At 38.3% G+C, this 18,611-nt stretch overlaps 1 protein-coding gene across 4 annotated transcripts in view; it reads left to right on the top strand.

The window, feature by feature from the left end:
- Nucleotides 1-18,611, top strand: part of cald1a (caldesmon 1a) — a 45,627-nt gene continuing 27,016 nt past the window's right edge. For 3 of the 4 annotated variants that reach the window (XR_006250653.1, XM_043237018.1, XM_043237016.1), the window contains exon 1: nucleotides 1-152. The gene's annotated coding sequence lies outside the window, so the exon portion shown is untranslated. The remainder of the gene's footprint in view (nucleotides 153-18,611) is intronic. The other variant, XM_043237019.1, reaches the window with a different exon arrangement.

The raw sequence follows: 18,611 nt of genomic DNA, 5'->3' as shown, positions 1-18,611 counted from the left end.
AACGGCTTCTAAAGGGCGGAGCTTCCCAAACTCAGAGTCCTGTTACTGAACGCTGGAGATTTTGGGAGTGAAGGAACAGCTCAAGTCATTTTCTCTTTGCAGGTTTCTTCGCACATCTAAAGGACGCACGCTTCGTTCGCCTCAACGCGCAGGTGAGCTTTACCTTCACCGCCAGATGTTCGGCTGCGAGTTTACTAACTTGACGCTCTTTCTATACACTCTTCCTCCTAGCTTGGTAAAACATTAACCGTTTGGCGTTAGTCTCTGTGAAGTCTTTTGTTGAAAAGCGTGGCTTATATTGCATGCGTTTTATAGTATGTTGAATATTATAGATTATTTTAGAAACTTTTAGAAAGTTGTAGCCCTGAATATGAAATTCAGCTATGGGGTGCATGCAAATATAAGTTACTTTTGTATTGATGCATGTTGATTGTTATTTGAATGTTTGAGAGTGAAACTGAATGTTTATTTAAGTCTCTTAATCCTATTTCTTCTCCCTCTTCTTTCCACATCCACCATTTTGCATACTTCTTTACCTTATTTACATTTACAGCCTGGATTTCTTTCCTATACACATGCTGAAATCTCTAGAAAAGGGCCCGAGTTGATTGACAGCTGGCAGAACTGTCTAAAAATGCATTTTGATACTCCGTAGACCTGATTGGATTTTTTTTTAAGTGTACCCTTTTATTGCGTTGAACTCTTTTAGGGATCTTCAGCTTTTTTGCATCTTTTTGGGGTATTCTGTGTAAGTAATCTCTCCTTAAGCATCCTGTAGTCTTCATAAATAGGGAGCTACTCTCCCAGATTTAGAGATGCTGTAACCCATTAAGAGTCTCCTTGGTATCGTCCAAAACGGATTTAGAGTTTTCTCTGGCTGCCCGCATCTCCACACTCTCTTCTCAAAATATTTGTGGCGTGGAATCACCGGCCATGAACATTCTTGTATTGTTTAATTCATGTCTGTTGTGGGATTTGGGACGGAGCTGAGGGGGTGGGGGGTTTAAACTGGATGCTTTGGGAAATTTCTCTTCTGGGAACCATTGAGTGCTTGTTTAACTAAAGCGATGCATTTATGAAGCATCTCGATTGTTGCTGTTTGCGTTTTGGCAGCGAACCCGTAAATCCCGACCGACAAAGAATGCAAGCTCTGTACTTATTGCAAACTATTAAATTAATTTTATGGCCCCGTTTATTAACACAACCGCACAGGCCAGGCTTCCGCGCCTACTGTAGGGCAGCTGTGTATTCGGCTGATTCAGCTTATAATGTGCATGCAGCTTAGTGCAGAATCTGTCAGATTGTGATTCTGGACCTCGTTTTATTGCTCTGACCTTTAGATGTACGAGTTCGAGCTTGAGGGAAGATGTGAACGCAGAATGATGGAGTGATGGTCTGTCAGAATAGCAGCCCGGACAGTGAAGCGTGGTCCTCACAATACTGCGGGCCAGTAATTGGCCATGAAACGGGATCTGATAACAGTGTGGTGTTTGGAAAATATGTGGGGAATGCCCTCGCCTTAAAAGGAGCAGACTGAACTTGGTGACAGATGATTGGAATAGTCTCTGGAATGCAAAACAGCAGTGTTTTCCCCCATTTTGCACTTTTTCTCTGTTTTGGCTCCCTCTTTGTTGGGTTATGGGAACAGGCTGCCTGTAGGGGTCTTGAGGGTCCATCTTACAACAGACCCGTCCAGAGCCACTCGTGTAAATCATGATGAATAAAGTCACAGTGACCCGAGAGAACTGAAATTCTTCCCTTGTCATAAACACTATATGCTGCCAAAAGGATGACACCGTAATCCAAGGAGAAAGACGGTAGTGTTTTCCTGCGTTTAGAAACCCAAGGACTGCTTGCTTCTCAGTGGGGAAAAGACGACAGACGTGAGGTGCAAATGAAATGTGGCATTTTAAGGCACAATAAAACATTTGAGATGCAATAAGGACCATTTGTTTAGACACCGTTTTGACTGCTAGCCTAATGTTTAAGATAGTCTGTCACTTAGATACATTAAGCAGCTGTCTTTAGGCGTATATAATGTCAAAAGATACCGTCTTTTCTTCTTGAATTATGGAGGCCTTTTTTGGTAGTAGATTATTGCAGTGTGTTTATGGCAAGTGTTTGAAACACTTTGGCATGATTTGCCACATTTATTTTCATGGGAAAATATAAATAAACCCCCACTTAAATAAAATTAAGTGGCACAAAGTTCCAACTCTAATAATAACGTATAATATTTAGTGAATCAGAATGATTTTTGAAGGATCACATGACAGTATTTGTCAATAATATTTGATTCTATTGCAATTTTTTAATGTATTTTTGGCTATAAAAAATGCATCCATGAAACTTTAAAACAGCAGCTTAATATTTTAAATATATATATATATATATATATATATATATATATATATATATATATATATATATAATATACATAAGACTAAAACAGTAAAACAGTAATCTAGTGTAAATAAGACTGGATGAATTCTTATTAATATGGCTAGATGTGAGGCCGCTTGCCACATGTAAATAACCTACAGTTACGTGTTGTTACCGGATGTGAGTGGCATGTCACGTCAAATCTAAATCACTCACACTATAATCAATGGAGCTGTGCAGTGGAGGCACCCGTCTGTGAAACAACATGCAGAGAAGATTATAGTTTTCTGTTTGGTGTCAGACTACAGGTAAAAAACGTTTATCAGAATCGGCAGACATGCTTCTGCTGTCACACGGTTTACAGTCTCATACAGCCCGGCCCTATTTGGGCATTCGGACAGTCCTAGATTGATGTCCTTCTGCTTCTTATCTGGTTTAGTCTACATTCATGGCCTTGTTTTATCAAAAGCAGAACATTGGCCAAAACTCTATTTGGATCGCTCAAATGCATCAAAACATGTAATTATATAGTTGAGCTGACAATTTAATTTGCAAGTTTGCATTATAGAGGTTCTCATTAAATGTGCAAAACATTTTTCTAGATATGAAACTCCCATCACTGTACTGAAATCACTTTTGGTTATCCACGAGAAGATTTATGCACATGCGTCATGCATTGTCTGTCTATTTTTATTGCTTACACTTTGGAAATACAAAGCATCGTCAAAGTCATTGTGTAAAGCAAAGCTGAAATAATGATTCTTTTAGATGACCCTTGTGAGGTGTCAAATGAACTTTTTCTGTTCATTCTGCAGAAACCCCAGGAGGAGATGCAGCTCTGTAGCCCTTCCCCCTTCATATGTTCAGCTATTCCTCTGCCGCTTTGAATCCGATAGCCTGTAATTTTAAAGCACTGGATCCAGGAACCGCAGTTGTGTAACGCTGCAGCGTTTCTGAGCGTTCTCAGAACCGCTGAGCTGCAAACCGACGGTGACGATCGGGAAACGCAGGCGAAACGGGGGCATTCCTCGATTGTGAAGTCAGAGCCGTCTGAAACTTTAGCTTGTGTTTATTTAGGTCCCTGCAAATATGCAATAAGTGCCCCAGATGTTTTGTTAGTAATATATAAATCTGAAATTCCTCCCGCCTTTTACATTAAGTTCTTCTGCAGCAGGATTCCAGGTTTTTTTTTGCTGTAATTTGACTTTGTGGTCTGTTTGTTGTCCTTTATTGAGCCGGCAGGTTTCAGTGGAAAAGTCTAATGGTGCCTGGCCTTGGATTCTGAGGAGATCTTAAGTGCACTAGGCTTGCTCTCAGACTGCTGGTTTGTCAGGATTTTTCAGGGGTGATGAAGGCTAATGGATGTTTTTGCTTCTTCATTCATATGCATGGTCATAATTGGACTTAAATAATAATGCTTCAGTAGGGAAAAAAGATGACAACTATGAAGCTGCAGTATTGATAAACTGTCTACATGTGGCTAGATTTAGAATAAGGGAACGTTTACAATTTTGGCTGAAATGCAAAGAAAAGAAATGTATCCTGGCCATCTAGTTCACACAGAAAATTTTGGCATTCTTGCTTATGTTCAAGTTGTCCCAAACCTCTATAATTTACTTTCATTTGTGTATGTGTATGCAAAATATGTGAAAAGACAGTGGTGTCCAAACTGACTTTCTATGAAGACATTTTTCAAAATTCAGTAGAAAGACATTCTTGCAGGTGAAATGAGGGTGAATTATATGATGACTGAATTGTCATTTTTAGATAAACTTTACATTTAAGGAAAAGAGCCTGCTAACTGGTAGCATCTTCATTTGGCTTATTATTCTATCCAAAGCCATTTACATTGCATTACATTGCTTTCCCACGGGAATCGAATCCATGACCTTGGCATTTCTTTGAGCTAGAGGAATGTTCATTAGTCTAAATGAACATGCAAGTGGTAAGTGACAATCATTTAATCAAATATTCAATATTCATAACTGATTCAGAGTGACCCTGCACTTTTCTTATCATTCTTACTTCCCTGAATGAATATGCCATCCTTCAAAAACCATGTCATGTCAAGCTTTCGAAATGACCATAATAGTAACGTGTAGTCAATACAAGTTTTTATTTTCTGCAGCGAGCTGATTCTCATCTGCAAAAACATGGGCAGGAAATGTCTCGGCGAGCCCATTTTCCCCGTCCTCTGCCTCGGCCGACCACTAAACAAACAAAACTAATCAAGAGATGTCCAGCACATTCCATCAGAAATCACTCCGTGAGAGGGAAATGAAGAATTAGGGGACATATTTAGGGTCGGTCATGATGCAGAAGCGAAAGAACGCATGAAAATTGACGTTGACTCTAGCATGAGGTCATGTTGATGTAGGTGCTTAGCTGAGGCCCGTGTTGTGAGCCAGCGATCCCATAAAGGTGTTGAGGGAGAGCCAGCGAGCTTTGATTTGACGAATGCCGATTCTGCTGAGGTAAGGAGCGCTTTAGCTAGCTGCTAGTCAAACCTGACCTCCTGACCTAAGAAAGCAAGCGCGCTTTTCTTTGCCGGTTCTCGCCTTGTGCTCTTTCAGCCTTACATGGTCAGATCGTACATGCATCCTTATCACGAGCCAAGCTGGGTCAAATAAAAAGCCAATCTTGAGAGGTGATGTTACTGCTAGCATGATGAATTTGAGCGGTATTGAGTAACAGATGACCTACGCGGACTGCCAAAGACAAAAGCTGACTGATGATGTTGAAATCATAAAAAAAATAAATAACCCAGAGCAAAATCCCCTGAATACCTCAGACGCTTATTTCTTTGTCTGTTAATTCCTTAATAGACCTCAGTCTTTAAGTGTGCGTCTGGTAATGGTAGCAGCGGTAATTGTTTAAGAGAGCCTTTATGGAGTGAACTCTTTCCGTCTAATCAGAAGCATATTTACGTACTAGCACACTCGCCTTAGAGGGATCCTCAGGAATGCGAGGCAGAGTCGCACACTCGCCTCCTTTTTCTTTCCACTTCGCATGTCATTGCGTTTTTCTGCGAGAGCCAATTAAAGCTGATTAAAGCCTGAGATCAAAGCCGCCGGCATGGCTGTCACTCACGAATCCTTTTTCAAATGTATATTTACCTGCTCGCGTTAAATGAAATGCATCCTGACTGCCTTACATAAGCGGAACTGTACGTCACTTTGCGGTATTGCAGCTCGGTGTGTATTTGTAAGTTGAGAAGGACTGTGGAATGAGTTAATTTCTTCATCGGCAGTCAGCTGGCAGCGAGTCAGACGCAGAAACGCGCTCTCATGGTGAGAGTTTTTAATCAGCAACGCTCTGTACAGAGACAAACTGGCATCGGAGAGACTCTTACCTCATAAGAAATGTGTTATTAATGATTCGCCATTACAATCGCTCTTCATGCTATTAATAAACATCTCAGGTCTGGCTTTTTTAAAGCGAATTTTATTACTTTTCAGTTGGAGTCCAAACTAGTGGAGACGCTTGCCTGCTGTACTTTGCAGGGCTAGTGATTCCAAGTGAGCAGAAAAGGCAGGGAATTGATTTGATACATGTCTCAGTAGTCCGAAAATATGTCCAGAATGGGTAATCATAAAAATATACATTTGCATTGGTTGAGTAGTAGCTCTGTTCCAAGACCTAGTGAACTGCCTGCTCAGATCTTAAGGCATCAAAAGCTGTTCAAAAAGGTTTGTAATGTTAAGATACAACATTTTGACCAAATTCAAAGGCAGCACTGCACATATTCTTCATAAAGAAGGCAATATGCATTGTGATTAGCTTTGTGAACAAATCTGCTGTGTCGCATTTCAGCAAACATAGTATTTGGAGATTAAATTAGTGTGTTCCGTATAGTAGTATGTTGAAATGAGTATGACAAAGGTACTAGGTTAATGACTATTTCTGGTTTCTTTATAGTTTTCCCACAACTCATCAACTCAACTTTACAGGTGGATTCACTTCAGAACTAAAAAACACATCATATAGTACCGTTGTATAATCGGCATCCCAATTCTGAGAGGAATTAGAGAGTTGATCGATTCTTTGAATTGTGAGTTTATATATCAAAATCCTGAATAACTTGCAATTACATGTTCTAAAGTCAGAATTGCTAGATATTGTCCTTATCTTGGAATTGCAAGTTTATATCTCGGAATTGTGAGAAAAAAGTTGTAGTTACTTCTATTCGGCAGGGGCTTCTTATAGTGAGCATTTAGAAACATTCACAGATACGTTCGACCATACATTCATCTTTTAAAATGCATTTTTTGCAGAAGCATTTGACAAGATCTCTTCATCAAAGAGTATCAGTGACTAGCAGATCAATGTGCTACTTTTTTCTTTCCAGTACGGTAGTAAGACTTTATTAGCGCAAATTTAATCAACTGAAATTTGCATATCTAGGGGTTATTATAGCAAAATTATTGACTGGTGTAAACATTTTTTCCACTATAAAGAACCTTTTGTGAAATTTAATATTGATCCATGGATGTTAAATATTATTTGGTGAATCAAAAATGGTTCTTTTTGTCATTGCTTTAAAAAGAAAACTTGTAGGCTATGTTATAAAAAAATCATCCAAGATGGCATGTTGAAACATTTCATTTAATGTCAAAAATGAACAAAAAAAACAAATCTTGTTTGCTGTAGTTTCGCATGATACTAATATAAAATACAATTAATCGCTCATGAGGTTCAGTTTCAGTTATTATGCTGCCTTAAATTCAAGTATAGACAGTCTACAAAACAGCCATGTTTTGGAACAGGGTCAACAACCAAATTGCGGGAAATTAGCATTCGCTGACGCTGAGGGCAAAACAATAGCAGCAGCAAACAGGCCCTTTGTTTATTTCTTCTTGGCCTGATGCAAAAAAAAAAATGGGGGATGCAAATTGATAGGGAGTCGGCCGTAATTACAGACTCGTTATTGTTAATCACTGACGCACACAGCATTCAAACAGGTCTTTAAAAATGGGTAAAAGCAGTTGTGCGTGTCTCTTTGAGTGATGAAATACTTGAGAGGTTTTGATGAATGTGACGGAGGTCTTGTGTGTGTGTGTCTGTGGAAGGCCTGCAGACCTCATTAAGGTCTGCTTTAATGAACACGGCCTCAGTAACGAGAACAATGGCCACTTGTTGTAATCTGTCTGCTCTGTCTGTGTGTGTGTGGCTGTAGCGCCACTCAAGTCTGTGACAGGCGTCTGCGAGACCACCGCGGATAATAACGGCCCTCCATTAGTTCAGGTTAGACTTAATGATCGGGAATTGAGTCGGGCGCTTCTGAAACGCAGTAAGCGAGTCACTCAGGATCTGTGTCAACACAAGCAGTGTCAGCACCCTGAATGGGTGCTTGTGTGTGGCACAGGTGTGTAAAAGCGAGGGTCAGCGTCGTTTGGAGTGGCTCTTGGGTTTGTGGATTAATCTCATTTCCAGTTTGGCCATTAGCTACCCTCAACCCGCGAACCTGAAACCACCCCATAGCTCCAATATTCAATTATTTACAATTTCATGCTTGCCTGAGATTTGTGTTTTTCTTGTAAATGTAAAGATTATGCAGCAGGAGTCCTTTATGTTGAACTCTGAGGTAATGATTTATGCACTTTTTCTTTCCTTAAAAGGCTTTGCGGAGTGGAAGGGTACGTCGAGTTGAGCCGCATGACGGAGCGCTCGCACTCAAACATTTCTAGGCTTAACTGCGGTAGTATTTCACTCGACTAAAATAGAGGAATTTATCATAAAGCTCGCAAAATCGTCCAAAGCCGGGTAAATATAAGTGACTGCCTGCTTGCTCGAGAAAGAGAGATTTTTCTTGGAACTGGCAGTTGCAGCCGCAGCAAAAAAAAATTTTTTTGAGGTTTTCCTGAACGAGCTGCACAGTCCTGTGGCACTAAACATAGCCATGGTGAATTTGCCAGACTATGTCTTATACACGGCGACGTGGCCAGTGCGAGTGACACTCGCTGTGTGTGTTATATACCTGCAGCTTTACAGGTCGAGCTGCTGTCGGTGGGGGCCACACAGCACTCGGCCCCTGACAACGCTGGCCTGGAGCCATGCTAATAATAACAGCCAGCAGAAATATGCACAGAAGAGGGGAGATCTGGTAGCGTAGCTGGAAGAGAGAGGAGAGGGGCACGGGAAAGGGTTCTGCACTCAGGAATGTGTCATCTAAGGAGTCCCAAAGTATAACGGATTCTGCCATGAACATGCATATTTTTATGCTTATATGTTATATATCATTATATATCACCTTCCTTTAATAATGTGTATGTACACACACGCTCATACATACATACTAGTACATATCATTGTTAATACTATTATTGTAAAATGTAATGTTTGTGTGTGTAATAATAAATATTATATATATATATATATATATATATATATATATATATATATATATATATATATATATATATATATATATTTATTATTATTATTATTATTATTATTGCTATAAATATATATAAAATCTTGGCAATGAATATATTGTAGTATTATTATTTTTATTATTATTAATGAAATATTAGTATATATGAAGATTAACTGTTTAACATTTCTTAGCAACTTTTTTTATTGTGAATTTCAATTATTATTGTTGTTGTGTTTTTTTTTTATTAAATTTAAATAAAACGCAATAAAAATTATTATTGAAAAAAAAAAAAAAAGTAATTTGTTTTTGCAGATAAACTCTTCATATATTTGTGTATATATCTGTGTGTGTGTGTGTGTGTGTGTGTGTGTGTGTGTGTGTGTGTGTGTGTGTGTATAATACTCTCATGGCAGTGAGTCAAGTATGTTCTCTCTGTCAGATAGCTTTTAGTAATTACTCCTCCCCGGATCTTGACGTACATTGACATACACTCTTGGTGACCATTTGTTAAAACGTCAGAGCTTGTGTTCTGCGTGTTTGCTCACAAAATACGGTTCCTTCTCTCCAACTCCCGAATGATGCATCCTTGAGTAATGCCTGCCAATGAGGTCATCCAGCCCGAGTTATTATAATCTTATTTCTGCTATCTCTCCTGAGGAATGCAACGCCCTGCATTTTTCAGAAATTTCTTGTCAATTAATACTCTTAAAATCTTGCGCGCTGAAAAAAAAAAGCACATTCCATTGTCTGAGTTCTGGACTATAAAACAGCCACACTGAGGAAGATTAATACTGATGGAATGGAAAAATGTCACTATCCGTGCCGATAACTCCTCGGGGAGTGAATGTTTTTGCACAGTTCAGAGACTTACGAGGCATAAACAAATAACATGACAGAAGCTGGTTTCTGAGGATGGAGGACAAGGGAACATATTGCACACACGCACTGAGTGAACGCTTCATGCTTTTGGCTTGCATTGCTACCATGTAGGGCACAACGGGAAAATATTTCTTGCATATTGATGTTGAACAGAGCCTTAAATCACACTGGTGGTTTTACCCATATTTTTTCTTTCAGTCTTGTTGCCGTTCTTGTGTTCAGGGTTCCATAGACACACTTCACAAGACACATCAGGAACTTCTTAGCTTTATGAGAAATACATTTTTATGTTCCATTTAATGTTCCAGCTGTAATATATACATGGAGAGTGCTGGGTTATGTTAATTGCAAGAGGAAAAGCAGGCAGCTAAATGCAGCCTCGTCCTAAATGAGGCCCTCATGTTAGGTCAAATGTAGTATGTAATTGATATTTAGCAAAGCCTGGTGTTTTTAATACCTCAGATGGGTGTTTGGTAGAAGGCCTATATACAGAAACAAGCTTTAAAGGATAATTACACCCAAAAATGTAATTATGTGCTGCTCTCTGGAAATGAAAGTTAATCAGATCTGTCAAAAAAAGCACATTTAAAACCACAAAAGTAGTCTGAAGGACTTGTGTGTTACCTTCGAAGTCTTCTGAAGCCATGTAATAGCTTAATGTGATGAATGGACCAGAACAGGTTTCTCTCATCTGTAGCTCTTAAAAAGAAATGAATGCATTGGGCTTAAAGATGCGGTTTTTCAAGCATCAAAACAATAAAAGTTTCATACATTCTTACATTTTGATTTCATATACTAGAATGTGTACTGTAGAAATATTTTATTTATTGTTATAAAATTATATAGATAGTTTAAATTATTTTTATATTATATACACACACACACACCCATTATCCTTCAAACCACTAGGTTTTACCCATTTATCAAGAACTTTTAATCATATCATAAATATAATAACATTTATTATGATTCACTTTCTGTTGACATCTGAAATATAAAAAATTTACAATTAAAATTGTACTACTTTTAATATTACTATTATTTTTTAATATTATTTTTTAATTTTTTTAGACACTTGCATCCTTTCTAATCACTTCTGTAGAGGGCAAAATTATCAATAAATAACTAATTAAATTTGAGCTTGTTCATGAAACAAAATTTATCATATGATAGATTTGCAATGCAATGCACAAGTTGTGAGAACTGCTTTTATTACTTTTTTTTTTTTTTTATCTTGACAGATCCAGTTTTCATTCACTTGCATGAAAAAGAGCAGCCAATTTCTTCAGAAATTTTTTAAAAAAGGTTTAGAAAGAAGTGAGGATGAGATCATTTTCCTTGGAAAAGTTTGTCAGTTGTCAACATACAATGTAGCAAATGTACACGATCGCTTTTATAGCACTGTATCTCGCATGACATCACACTGAGCTCATCAGATCCCAACCCGAACGAATGACGGATTAAACACTTAGTGCTGGCAGACGTCTTCTCGCACGCTCTGGCGATCTGAACAGGTCGTGAAAAACGTCACGTGTCATTATAAGGATGCTAAATGCGCTTGGCTTCATTTCTTCTGCATCACACAGCTGCGTAGAGCGTGAAGCACTCTTCAAAAGCTCACTGATATACTGAGATAGGCCATCTCCGTGGCTGGATATTTGGACAAGAACCTTTTTTTCCACTCTGGTCTCTCGCCGTTATGTAAGAGGAGACGTAGCTCAAAGCTAAAACCGCTCAATCTTGGACAAAAATGCTGGGAGGGAAAGGTTTTTTCAGTTTTTTCACTCAGCAAGCCGAGGATGTGTAGAAGTGGGATTGGATGTGGTTTGGGACAGCTAGCATGCTAGGTATGTTTTGTTGTGTGATGCTACTCGGACGTCACGTAGCGTTATCATTGGGAGAGCAGATAGAAGTCCCTTCACTCTCTCTCTGTGGTCAGCGAGTTTGAGTACTAGGCTCTATCTGTCTTCACAGCATGTGAAACCCTTGGGTTTTTCTTTTTTTGTGCATGTTGCTTACGGGAAAGAGAGCTTTTTTCCTACCATATTTGGTCATGTGGAGCCAAGCCAATAGGCAGCAGACGTTTGATGCCGTACAAGCATCTCAATTTGGCCTTTTCCCCCTTTTTTTCTTTTCTGAGGAGCTTGCATGCCGATAGTGGTGCGATCTTTGGACGCGCATGAGAGGACCATTTAAAATCAGCATTTTAAAATGCATCACATGAAAGCATCTCTGCACCTGAAATGCATTTCCAGAAGCACAGCTGCTGTTGTGCGGAAATAAATGGCCCTGGGTTTAATGAGTTAATGCCTATGAAAATTGCCCATTCAAAAGCGGAAACAAAAACATTTTTTCCGACATCCTGCACCCATGTGCTTGCGTTTCTCGTATTTGGTTCTTTGTGCTAGAAAGAGAAAGTGAACATTTAAGGTGAATGATTTGGCAAACTAAATTCTTTTATATATGCAAATCTAATTTTTTAAGTTAATAATTTAATTGTGTATATGTATGTATACAGTACAGGGTCATTTTAAAAGAGGAAATGCCATATATATTCATATTATACCCTTAAGATTTGTAATGTTTTTTTAAAGAAGTCTCTTCTGCTCACCAAGTCTGCATTTATTTGATCCAAAGTACAGCAAAAAATTTTATTTAATTTTTTTTTTTATTATTTAAAATAATGGTTTTCTACTTGAATGTATTTTGTAATTAATACCTGGGATTTCATTGCTGAATTTTTAGGTAGTGTATTTCGTAGTGTATCATAGGTGTAGAGTAGGTGGTTTACTTATTACAGCTATTGACATTTACTCTGTATCCCATAGCCTGTAATTGCGTGGCATCGTGGGTAATTGAGTGGTTTAAGATGTATTTGTCGTTTGCGCAGGTAACTGTAGGCCAGCGGGCCTAGAGTGATTCACAGGACATGCAGACGTGTCGGGGAATGCGATCCATTGTCTGGGAATGCAAGAATCTCCTTTTCCAACCTCAAGTGGAAATTCAATGACTGAGGCCTATTTTTGCCCATGCTTGAATTTTTGATCCCCTCCTTCCCTTTTTTAAAACCTAAGAGATAATGTACAGTCAGCGAGTCATTATCGCAAAAGAAAACCTTATGTGGTGATCAGGTTCCAGACACTAAACCAAGGTGTCTTGGATCACCCTAAAAAGGGTGTCTGTACATTTATCCTGCCTGTACAATATTTTACCAGATGCTTTATTAAAAGAAATTTACTTTATCATTTAAGATAAATAGACTTTTTTTTAATAAAGCTCATGCATTCCCTGGCAATCGAACCCACGATGTCGCCGATGTTGGAGTGCAGTGAACATGCATGCTTGCAGCATTATGCAAAGCCAAAGCTTTTGTATTATCGATGCCAGTGTAGAAATATTCTGAGAGATTCATCGTGAGCAGTAATTTCAGTGTTCAAGCCAAGGTTAGGTAGGTAGAGTACCAACCTACTTTTCTCGTGTATCCTCTTCTCCCGGTGACAGCCATGAAAAGCAGTTGCTGCTCTTCCTGCCAAAATCTCTACTGGATTTATAGCAGCATATCCTGCTCTTTTTCTCTCTCTGTCTCTCTTACTTACTCTCTCATTCCTTCTGTTTCTTCTTTAAGGCCCTAGAGTCATAAATGTGCTGATGCATTGGAGAGTCCAAACCAAGCTTTTGGTTACGTGGAAACGGCCTTCAGTAAGCTGAACATCACCGAAGAAATCAAACCAGCATTTGTGCATAATACAGCTCATTTTTCAATAAGATTACTATTGATATTGTTGATATTGGAGGACAAGAGCCCTTGTTTATGACAAAGGTTACATTTCAGAACGCTTTTAAAGAATGTATGTGCTTGTTGTTGATTTTTCACTTAATCTTAATTTCAGTGCACTAAAAAAAAATATTCATTGATGTTTTTGTAAAGTATGTGGTTGTAATGTATTATTTTAGCTACATTTAAACTAGTTAAGCTGACTAACTTTCAACATGTTTTATTTTAATGTAGCTAAAATAACTAGTTTGCAGACACTTACCTTTTTAAAAAACCTTTTTGCAGTGTGTACAGCATTTTGAGGTTGGTTTTGCTCAACCCAATTTTTCGAAAAAAATCACATTTCAGTACACAAAAATGTACTGAAATGTGCCTCTAATTAAGACTTAACATTTGTAAGTAAGTATTTAAGAGACATTTTGTGTTACTAACTTGTAATCTAAGTTTTGAGGTTAACTGTTGTTTGAAAATGCTGTCAAAATGTATATATAAAAATTTAACCTGACTTCTTTTGTCTTGCTTTAATTAGGGAGGCCATACCTCTTAAATCCCCCATAATTTGTACTCATTGTCCAAACTTGATTTGATTTAGAAATAAATATACCATTATTTATATAAGGATTCTTTATCATCAGTTAATTGTAAAAAATTCTGATTTGCTACTGATGACGTGAAAACCAAAATTTTGAAACTGCACCAGACCATCTTTTTTTTCCCCTCTAAAATCTCTGAAGCACAGCATGTCGTCTGACCTTCAGCACATAAACACAAGTGTGTTAATGGGGATTGTTGGCCCGTCACATAGTGTTGTAATATTGTACATGAAGCAGACCTGGTGCTGGACTCCTGCCATTACTGTCCTGACACTGTCCTGAGATCTGCGCTCGTGTGCCGCCCAATCAATCAGCTGGCTTTATGGGACGACTCCGGCTGGCCTCCAGTCACTTTTATTGGTGCTCTCAATTTCCTGCGCATCCCGCCGAACGCACGCTCCCATAATTCAGCAGTGGGTCTGTAGGTTTGTCATCGCCGATGCAGACAGACAGACCGAGGTGCAGTGTGGATTTCATTCTTCTGGCTCGGCTTCGAGACCTGCTTTCCCAGCTCACCCTCTTCAATCCCTTTATTTCTCCCGTTTTGGTTTTTTTGAGTGAATACGGAGGACATAAAGGCATTTAGATTCTCTGTACTCTGGTCTTTCTTAACTTAGTTTTTCTTGTTCCTGTCTATTTAAGTGATGTTGCATCTTCCTTAGTATCTTTGCCTTGTTTTTCAAAACAATAATTTGTACAGAACTACAGGTTTGGGTTTTCATTTCATTCATTGAAGAATTCTCCAAATCTGATGTAAATCTGATGTTTTTTCTTCAAAATAACAGTTAGTTGTTTTCTTATTAGTTATGTTTATTAGGGTTGTATGTGACATCTAATGTTGTTAAATGTTTATTGTTTATTATATGTTTTAATTTTATGAGCGTCATCATGATGGTGTTTAGTGCTTGTGTGAATGACATTGCACCTTCTGGCAATCACAGCTGCCATTTTTTACAGTAAATTTTACTGAATAATTTTTACAGTGTAGAGCAGCTGTCAGTGAATCCAGATGGAAAGGCCGCTGTGCATATCTGCCATACCTTCATTGTCTTTAATGAGGTGGCAGGTGAGTGAGGTGTGTGTGTGTGTGTGTGTGTGAGGCTCTGTTAGGCCGCTGACACTGCAGATTTCTGGGATACCTTTCTGCACCTGGCAGCAGTAGCACGACCTCAAAAACTTTTCCTACTTTTAATCAAACCTGAGAACATTTCCAGTGACGTATCCTGCCTTATGTTTAATTAGAAATGTTAATGCATTGCAAATATCGAGTCATAATTCACCTTACGGTTTTTCTTAACATCAGAGTCCAAAAATTGCATTTTCTCACACATTTCACTTGGAAACACATTACATTACAGAATGGGTTATGAAAGCCATGTTGATGTTGAAATGAATTTGGAATTGGCCCATTTGTTTGTTTACTTTGGCTTCACAGCACAAACATCTTCCTATTGTGAACTAATAGTGCAGTCAGTAGAAGTACACTTCATGACATTTTGATGGTTACACGTAGATTTACTTGACTTCTTCCTGTAGGGAAAAGGACATTTTATCTAGTACTTAATACCACGTTGTTTCATGGTGAAATATACACCACATTACAGTAAAACGCTTTTTAATGCAACATGTCTGCACAGCTCCTCCATTTGTTAAAATCTTGGCCAGAGAAGACGGTCTGAATCGTCCTCCTACGCCAGACTCCCACTGCGACCGTGGAGAGTGTGTTAGCATAAACTCTGATAGCGAAGCCAGTCTATGTTAATGGACCTATATTGACAGACATGCAAATAAGGGTGATGGTTTATGTTGGCAACGCTCGGCTCTCTTCTTGAGCAGTAAATTTAGTCTCTCTCAAGTTGTCCAGAGTGGCTGGGGTCCAAAAGACGGTGGGTGGTAGATCCAAACATTTAGTTATTTAATCCTTTTGGCAGCAGGGTTGTGGATCACATCAGCTTTGGCTCTGGTTATAAAGAACGTTCTTTACCTCAACATTTATCTCGGAGAACTACGAGCATCTCACTAATGGTAGATTGTTCAGGTTAAGTGTGTTGACGTTAATGAGTTTGTAATTATTTTTTATTGCAAAGCGGGTACGAGGAATTGCCTGCGGTCAGAGGCGGGTTATGTTTCAGGCTGTGAAAACTGCTGTGTTATGTGAAACATTAATGATTCATCAGCACACATTATTCCATTTATTTTATTTTTGAAAAATTTTGTTTAGCGTGGTGCACTCTGTAACTAATAATATTTATAATACAAATGTTTTATCAGTACAAATTATTATACTTTTTAAAATATTTGTATTTATATGTCTTTTATGTTATTTTATTTTATTTGCTGACATTTTTTTGCTGACATGAGACCTAAAGCACGTGCTTTAACAAAAATAGTTACACATTTTGGGTGATTAGCTCATACATTTTCATTTTTTGTTTAGTATTGTATTATATATCATCAGCACACATTAACATTTTATATATATACAAACCGGATTCCAAAAAAGTTGGGACACTATACAAATCGTGAATAAAAACTGAATGCAATGATGTGTAGGTGCCAACTTCTAATATTTTATTCAGAATAGAACATAAATCACGAAACAAAAGTTTAAACTGAGAAAATGTACCATTTTAAGGGAAAAATATATTGATTCAGAATTTCATGGTGTCAACAAATCCCAAAAAAGTTGGGACAAGTAGCAATAAGAGGCTGGAAAAAGTAAATTCAAGCATAACGAGGAGCTGGAAGACCAATTAACACTAATTAGGTCAATTGGCAACATGATTGGGTATAAAAAGAGCTTCTCAGAGTGGCAGTGTCTCTCAGAAGCCAAGATGGGTAGAGGATCACCAATTCCCACAATGTTGCGCAGAAAGATAGTGGAGCAATATCAGAAAGGTGTTACCCAGCGAAAAATTGCAAAGACTTTGCATCTATCATCATCAACTGTGCATAACATCATCCAAAGATTCAGAGAATCTGGAACAATCTCTGTGAGAAAGGGTCAAGGCCGTAGAAACCATACTGGATGCCCGTGATCTCCGGGCCCTTAAACGACACTGCACCACAAACAGGAATGCTACTGTAAAGGAAATCACAGAATGGGCTCAGGAATACTTCCAGAAACCATTGTCAGTGAACACAATCCACCGTGCCATCCGCCGTTGCCAGCTGAAACTCTACAGTGCAAAGAAGAAGCCATTTCTAAGCAAGATCCACAAGCTCAGGCGTTTACACTGGGCCAGGGATCATTTAAAATGGAGTGTGGCGAAATGGAAGACTGTTCTGTGGTCAGACGCAGTCACGATTCGAAGTTCTTTTTGAAATCTGGGACGCCATGTCATCCGGACCAAAGAGGACAAGGACAACCCAAGTTGTTATCAACGCTCGGTTCAGAAGCCTGCATCTCTGATGGTATGGGGTTGCATGAGTGCGTGTGGCATGGGCAGCTTGCATGTCTGGAAAGGCACCATCAATGCAGAAAAATATATTCAGGTTCTAGAACAACATATGCTCCCATCCAGACGTCATCTTTTTCAGGGAAGACCCTGCATTTTTCAACAAGATAATGCCAGACCACATTCTGCATCAATCACAGCATCATGGCTGCGTAGGAGAAGGATCCGGGTACTGAAATGGCCAGTCTGCAGTCCAGATCTGTCACCTATAGAGAACATTTGGCGCATCATAAAGAGGAAGGTGCGACAAAGAAGGCCCAAGACGATTGAACAGTTAGAGGCCTGTATTAGACAAGAATGGGAGAGCATTCCTATTTCTAAACTTGAGAAACTGGTCTCCTCTGTCCCCAGACGTCTGTTGAGTGTTGTAAAAAGAAGGGGAGATGCCACACAGTGGTGAAAATGTCCTTGTCCCAACTTTTTTGGGATTTGTTGACACCATGAAATTCTGAATCAACATATTTTTCCCTTAAAATGGTACATTTTCTCAGTTTAAACTTTTGTTCCGTGAGTTATGTTCTATTCTGAATAAAATATTAGAAGTTGGCACCTACACATCATTGCATTCAGTTTTTATTCACGATTTGTATAGTGTCCCAACTTTTTTGGAATCCGGTTTGTATATATATATATATATATATATATATATATATATATATATATATATATATATATATATATATATAATTTTTTATTTATCTACTTATTTTGGCTGACAAAATCAAGCCATTTTATTTTTTATAAAAATTATAGATTTTATATATTATTTTACATTATAAAAATTATAGATAATTTTTTGTACAACATTTGGTATGATCAGCTTACATTTTATTTTATTTAAATAAAACTCCTTTCCCACTCCAATCAATAAGACATCAGTCCAAAGAATAATTGTGCAATAAATCCTTTTTTTTCTCATTGAATATATCATTTTATTCAGAAAAACAGAAGTAAAATGGGTTACATGCATGGGTTTCAGGACGTCTTCTTAAATTTCAAGCACCAATCGAGCAAAATCCCACGTAAACTACAGTCAGGCCATTTTTCCATCTGTCATCATTTTTAGTTTTCTTCATCAGCTGCTCCCTTTTCCCTACAGAGTTTAAAGTGAGCCAGCTCTGAAGCGTTCGTGTGGTTTGGCACAGGCG

This window comes from Puntigrus tetrazona, chromosome 4 (assembly GCF_018831695.1).
Source record: "Puntigrus tetrazona isolate hp1 chromosome 4, ASM1883169v1, whole genome shotgun sequence".
NCBI classification, from domain to species: Eukaryota; Metazoa; Chordata; class Actinopteri; order Cypriniformes; family Cyprinidae; genus Puntigrus; species Puntigrus tetrazona.
The sequence above is the reverse complement of the archived record's forward strand: the minus strand, read 5'-3'. Positions and strand labels throughout refer to the sequence as shown.